Source organism: Sparus aurata, chromosome 15 (assembly GCF_900880675.1).
Source record: "Sparus aurata chromosome 15, fSpaAur1.1, whole genome shotgun sequence".
Classification (NCBI taxonomy): Eukaryota; Metazoa; Chordata; class Actinopteri; order Spariformes; family Sparidae; genus Sparus; species Sparus aurata.
Window position 1 is genome coordinate 26,768,342 of NC_044201.1, and position 6,955 is coordinate 26,775,296.

Genomic DNA, 6,955 nt, shown 5'->3' on the forward strand with positions numbered 1-6,955 from the left:
GTGAGCCGTCATGAAGGATGTCGGCCAGATTTCAAACCGACAGTAATGACCAACAGTCATCTGAAAGTAATTTAAAGCCCAGCCCGTGTGATTTGGCTCAGCTGTCTGCCTCTGCTGTCTGCTGAGGGCGAAATGTCCAACTGCAGACCCCCAAATAGTGAAAATGTGGAAGGAGGACATGAGGGATTAGGATGCACTTGTTATGTTAGAACATACTGACGGATTGGAAAGTACACACGTGCTGATTCATTCTCTTTTGTTCAAGCCTCCATCTTCAACCAACACATCACATCTGCAGGTGGTGTTGATTGGCTTTTGCTGATGGACTGAAAAAGACAAATCTGACCAATATGGTCAGTTTTCCTCACACACCCCGTCATGTTTAACCGAGATGGAGCTTTGGACCAGATTCCTTGTACATTTCAGTAGATCTTTCCCTCTTAACTTCAAATGAAATGTGAATTATGTGTTTTTCACTCATGAACATATTTAGATGATTGTATGTCCCTATAAATCCATTCCTTGGGGACGGGATGTTGTCGTTTTTGTATCTTTTTGTCTGATTTTTGTTTTGTGGTTTCTTGTACTTGTTGATTAATGTGTGGAGCAATTTGACTTGCTCTCTAATCTTCAAGTATTAAGTGCAGAGTAATTTAATTTGTTTCCTATCTTAACGTTTCATTGTGTGTTCCTGTTTTACTGATAGCGAGATGTTAATTTGAGTTTTTGTCGTGAGGACCCCGGGAAGATTAGCGACCACCTTGGGGAAGCTAACAGAGATCCTAATGAAGAAAGACAGAAAAAAGACTTAATAATATTCAGAAAACTAAAGTTAAACATGTTCAAATACAAGTGTGTTGCGTTCTGTAAAATAGAGAATACAGGTCAGTAACTGAAAATAAAACCCTAACTGGGTCTTTCAGTTGTAATCAGAGACTTCAGCTGTGCTAACATGGCCACAGCTGGACAGCTTGTCAAGCACTCTGACATATATCTGAATGAATGAATGGCTCTAATCACGAATCTTGCGTTTGTGTATGTGTGTGTGTGTGTGTGTGTGTGTGTGTGGGAGGGTGAAGTCTCCCAGATGGCACCCAGAGGATTTTCCCTGATAGCTCCCTCTCCAGGAATTAGACCACTGGGTTTAGTTGCATCGACGGCTTTCAACGTAACAACCAAATCAAATCACCTCTGTCCCCTTCGGGCCATGGATCCTGATCCACAGAGAAAATCCACCGCTGCAGAGGAACTGTTCCCCTTCACGGAAATCACACACAATAAACACTTGTGACACTGTGAGGTGGAAACAAGGACGACTGGAGCAGCAGAAACACCTCCAAAACAGCATCTCAACGATAAAACATCTTCACAGAAAGAATCCTAGAGACGGGCCACTTCTCCGTGTGTTGTTGAGGAATGACATATTAAACTAATTGTGTATGAAAAGCCGGCAATATGGCACCATTCAACTGACAAGATGGAATTATTAAAAGGCGTCATCACTATTTTTTACAGCCACACCAACTTAACATCAACTTGACGGTTGCAGAAATAAAAAAACGTTTTTTCTTCAATGCGACTGAAGAACTCCTGGTGGATTCAGTCTGCTGTTGAATTGTTTCCCTCCTGTGTCCACAGATCATCTTGCATCATCTTAATGGTCACAGCAGTCTGTTTTCAAGAATGACAGTCTAGCCTCTGGGGGTTTGGGGGGGGGGGGGGAGGCAGCGCTCAATTACAGCATTCAAATCTACACCGAGCTGTCCGAGATCATTGGCGTAACGTATGTGCGGCGCAGTGACGGTGGTCGACAGCCTGTCCTGTAAAGGGGATTATAACCATGATTTCCGAGTTATTTCAGTGCCGTCTTCGTGACAGCTTGACCGGTATTCATGAGCGCTTCACCCCGGAGTGACTGGGGAAGGAGCCTGGAGCGCTTTTCAAAGGGATCTGGGTTACATTCTCTGGCTGTGCTGCTGTACACCGCTTCTTTGAATCAGAAAAAGGGGGAATTCGAATTCACAGCCCCATTTTAGCTGAATGAGAAAAAAAAGAAGAAAAAAAAAAAGCCCTGGATGTATCCGTGCATTCGTCACATCTACTCACATACTTGTTGTCTAGCACACACACACACACATACACACACACACACACACACCTGTGCAATCAGTGATTCCCTGCAGAGAAATGATAGAGAAAAGAAAACTCACCACACAGATGGAAAGTCCAAGCCAAGTAGAATATTCTGATCTTTGTTTGGGTCCAAATCGAAGCCTAAATCCTTCAAGGTGCTCTCCCGCTCACTCACAGTGGGGTTATGCGTTATTAATGTGGCAGGCTGTGGTGGAAATTTGTGGCTGGTAGGTGGTCGTGTGCTCAACGGGGAGTGAAACCACCTCCTGATTCAACTGTCTCTTCAGCACTCCGGCTTCTTTTTCGTCTGCTGCCTTTCTTTTTCTGACGTTGGAGGAGAGCAGCAGGTGTACGGGCAGAGATTTCTCTCGTGGCTCACCAGGTTTCTGTGCAATTCCTTTTCTCAACTGTGGAGCAGATAATAAGATAAGTCTCTATCCCAGAATTGGATTTCAAAAGAAGAAAAAAAACCTACAGAGGAACAAAAAAAATAACCAGAGTTCACTCAGCAGGTAATCACTGAGATTCCACTCTGTTCCAGTCGGTCGATTTCTCTTTTCCCCAAAAGGTAATAACACCAGTTCCTCCACCTCTGAATTATTTATTGTAAAAAGTCTTTATCACCCTGTTTTCTCTCCTCAGGTTGTGAAGGTTTTTCCTCAGGAGTCCAACAGGTTTCAAGTCGCTCTTGCTCTTTTTTTCCCCTCCGCCGCCTCTGATGTGGTTTTTCCTCATCCAGCGGCCAAAAAGTGTTGAACCGCAGCTGTCCGACCGCAGTCCTCCCTCACACAGGTCACTGCCCACTTCCTCTTCCTGTTATTGTGGTCAGTCTTCTTCGCTGGTGCTCCCCGCTACCGCTCCTTTTCCTGTCCTGGAGGCTGGGGGGGGGGAGGAAAGAGATGTATGGAGAGAGGTATGGGACTGATGGCAAGAAAAAAGAAAAGAGGCAGAGGAGCAGAGATGGAGCACATATGTCAAAACAGCTCAAAGACGCTCGGAGAGGCAGTGGAAGCAGCCGGCTCATGTTCATGAAGCAGATGGAGTGAGTGTGTGAGAGAGAGAGGGAGAGAAGAAGGGAGGGAGGGTGATGGGGAGTAAGGTGAGAGAGGCGTTACTTCTCAGTCCTTCTCAGAGAGAGGGGAGAGAGAGAGAGAGAGAGAGAGAGAGAGACGGAGAGTAGGGGGGAAGGAGATTTATTATTCATGTGTGTGAGATAAGGATTAAGTTAAACAGGTTATTGGGGATAATCCCGAGAGATTTCCCCACATGAGGCTAGTAAATATTTCAGACTTCGGCGGGCGAGTGTGTGTGTGTGTGAGTGTATCTGACAGTGAGATCTTGTCTAAGCCGGTAAATGAGATGAGTCGGACGCCCGGCCACACACACACACACACACACACGAACACACACACACACACACACACACGAACACACACACACACACACACACACACGAACACACTCCATCCATCTCACCCCCCCTCCCCTCCGCTTCTCGACAGTAATTTGGCGAATTGGACAGGAAAGCCGGCCGTGTGTGTGTGTTTTTACATGAAACCTCTCCTGTGGCAACAGCAGCCCTCCTCCTGTCTTTCTTTTCCACTTCCCTCCCTCCCTCCCTCCCTCTCTCCTTCTCTGTCCTTCTTTTTCCTCTCACTCTGTCTGGTTTGCTCGCTCTCTTGTTATTTGCAGTTTCCACTCTACATATTACGGCTGGGAGCAGAGCCGCCTAACATCAACATGTCAGAAATCAATATTTACTTCGAATCCTATTCTCTTATTGCTAGCTGTGTATTTATAGTATCTCATTTTCCGTGGCGCGATTGGTCAGAGCCGCGATTTTACGCGGAATGTACATTGTGAAGAAGGACGAGGCTGTGAGGCACGAAGAAAAACATCTACTCTTGTATTTAACGAACAGTTTAGGGCAACAAAACTTTTGTACCATTTTGTTTTGTGCACACAGATAATGATGTCCAGGAGCATTAGTGCTGCAACAATTAGTTTAGTAATCCATAAAATCGAGCTTAAGAAAATTAACTGGCACTTGTTTTCATGTATATATTATAATAAAAAATTAGTTGTTTCAAGCAAATATGTCAAACATTGCCGGTTTTAAAAGTGAGGAGTTGCTGTTTTTCTCTGTCAGTTATGATAGTGAATGAAAAGACTTTGGATTTTGGGCTGTCTTTTCGACATTGTTTGACATTTCATAGCGTAAACGATTAATCACGTAATCACATTTACATCCTAGAAACCTAGAATCGTATCGTATCGAGCTGTCACCATATCAGATTTTCACTTCACGATTATTGTGGCCAGAAGAATTCACAATAATGATATTTTCCCAATATTTACCCGCACTATTGGTGGAGCGTCTTGCTCTCGGCTGTCATCTCAATCTTCTTCTTCTTTCCCTTTTGTGGCAGGTGGCAGCCAGCAGTGAGGTGCATTTCCCTCAGTAGTATCTTATCATTAACATGTGAGCACTGTATCAACATTTCCTTTTTAAAATATCATGATTATTGTCATCGTCGGTATATCATGTCACACCTACAGTGTACGATCGAAAGCTGTGGAGAAGAAGACTCAACATGGGTGTACTGTCTATAAAATGCTGCAAAATGTTTGTTAAAGGAAGGTCGATGCTTTTGTTAAACCACAAGGATGTACAGTTTGCGTTTCGGCTCGTACGACACAAATTAGGGTAACTTTTGTCTACCAGTCATCTTCGTTTTGATAAACCAATGTTGATAGTGGGCAGTGAACACGACGCGACAAGAAATGTCGGCTCTTTTTGCAGAAACTTTGAACCTGGATCACGTTAGCAACACGATGTCGGCCAAAAAAACGTTCTACATCATTCAACGGCCAGTCAAATACTCGCAAGATGCCTCAAGATCAGCAAAATGGAGAATAAAGTGATGGACGCCATGATTGTTTTCAGCAGCCAAATCCCGTCACGTGGGATTATAAACTGCCGTTCAGGGTTTTACCATCTTCAGACTCATGGATCTATTAGTTTAATGGTACCAGAAGCAACCCGCTACATTAACACATCTCAGTACGTACTTTATTATCTAAATGCCCAACATCATGCGACCTTCTTTCACTTATCATCCCAGTTGCTCTTCTCTTTATCTTTCTTTGGATATGTTTTTTTTTTTCATTCTCCCCATTTTGTCTTTTTGTTTCCCCGGTGAGCTCCACTTTTCCACGTGTCATCTTGTTTTTGACAGAGAGCCGACATCTAACTTCGGGGGAAGGAAAAAAAAAATATTCTGCCTAAAAGTGCGGTGTGTGTGCATATGTGTGTGTGTGTAAAACTGTCATTTTGAGACAGATAAAAGAGAGACTAGTGACTTTGATGACAGCTGAACTTCAGAGAGAAAGAAGAAAAAGCCTGAAGGACAGTGACTGAAAATGTATTTTTTAAAATCTATCACCCTACATTATTCTAATCCTTATTAACCACATATTAAATTAATTCTCTAGGCTTTATGTGTCTCTATTAACTCGTGTTTAACTCAGATTGTACACGTTTAATAATGTAAACTGCTTTTGCGAGTGGAACTGTGCCTTTAAATCGCCTTTAAATTGAGTTATTTTCTGATGGCGGTGACACAGACGCTGATGTATATGTATGTAGAGAAAAAGGAACAAGAGAGGAAATAACAAAGAGATAAAGTTTGTCCTCCTGTCGGCTGTCGGTTCTCTTCACAAAAAGCGGAAGACGTGCGCGGGAATGATGGTTGTCCCGCAAACAAACAGAACAAAACGTCACAAATATGATGGAAACTCTCTTGTTTACACATCTCATTTCCTCTCTCTCCCCTCTGTGTCTCCCTGTCATTCTGTCTTTTCAAAAAATCCTCATGCTCTTGGCCTACTTTCCTTATAAAAAAAAAAAAAAAAAACACTAAAAATTGCATCCTCGTTTCACTCATGACATGTAAGGAAACTGGTGATGTTCCCCCACTGGTGGTTCGACTGGAGGAATACCAGTGGGAGCCGAACATCAAGGACTGGAGGACTGAGAGAGAGAAGCAGAACGAGAGAGAGGCAAATGTCTGACATGACAGATCTTTTTCAACGGTGCTATATCTGCCTAAAGGGACTGCTTTCATCATTAACACCTACTATGCTTCTGACATGAGCAGACTGAGAGGATAGACAAGGTAATATGGAGCGCCCGGAATCGCCAACACAAACACACCGAAACCCCATCGCCAGAATAAATGTCGCCAATGTACCCTTCTGCAAACCATGGACATTTCTTTAAGGTCGATTTTCTGTTTTATTTGAGACATCACCGTGCTTTGACCTGGTTAGTTTGAGGCACACAAACCACTTTGTTGGGATTCGGAAAAGTACTTGTTTTGGTCGCCACAGACGGAGCTGGAAATTGTCCCCGAGGTCTCCTTAAAACTATCCAGTGGTTACAGAATCACAGATGTTGAAACGCAGTCTCGTAAACATCTCGCGTTACAGCCCACAAACGCGTGATGAGAACGTGATACGACACATGTGGCGTTACAACTTGTCATAAATTGAGCGGATGAGTGGTTTGCAGAAAACGTTAAACGCCAAAACTATTAACAGCGCTGCGAAGACGGGTCTTGTTGAGGTGAAGGGCTCCTAGTTTTAAAGCTAGTAAATGCTGTTGGCTGACAATAACAGAATATGTCTTTAGATTTTAAAGCCCCTTCTCCTCAAGGTTATTTTGTCAATACAAGTGGCAGTAAATCTAATTTTAAAGGTTAATAAATGAAGAAAAAAACACAACAAAGCAAACCTTCGTAGAGACAGTCGTCTCCACAGC

The 6,955-nt window shown here is 43.4% G+C and overlaps 1 protein-coding gene across 1 annotated transcript in view; it reads right to left on the reverse strand.

The window, feature by feature from the left end:
• cdh5 (cadherin 5) overlaps window positions 1–3,216 on the reverse strand; it is a 39,726-nt gene extending 36,510 nt beyond the window's left edge. Inside the window, exon 1 of the mRNA XM_030442138.1 lies at window positions 2,211–3,216. The gene's annotated coding sequence lies outside the window, so the exon portion shown is untranslated. The remainder of the gene's footprint in view (window positions 1–2,210) is intronic.
• Window positions 3,217–6,955: the final 3,739 nt, after the last annotated feature.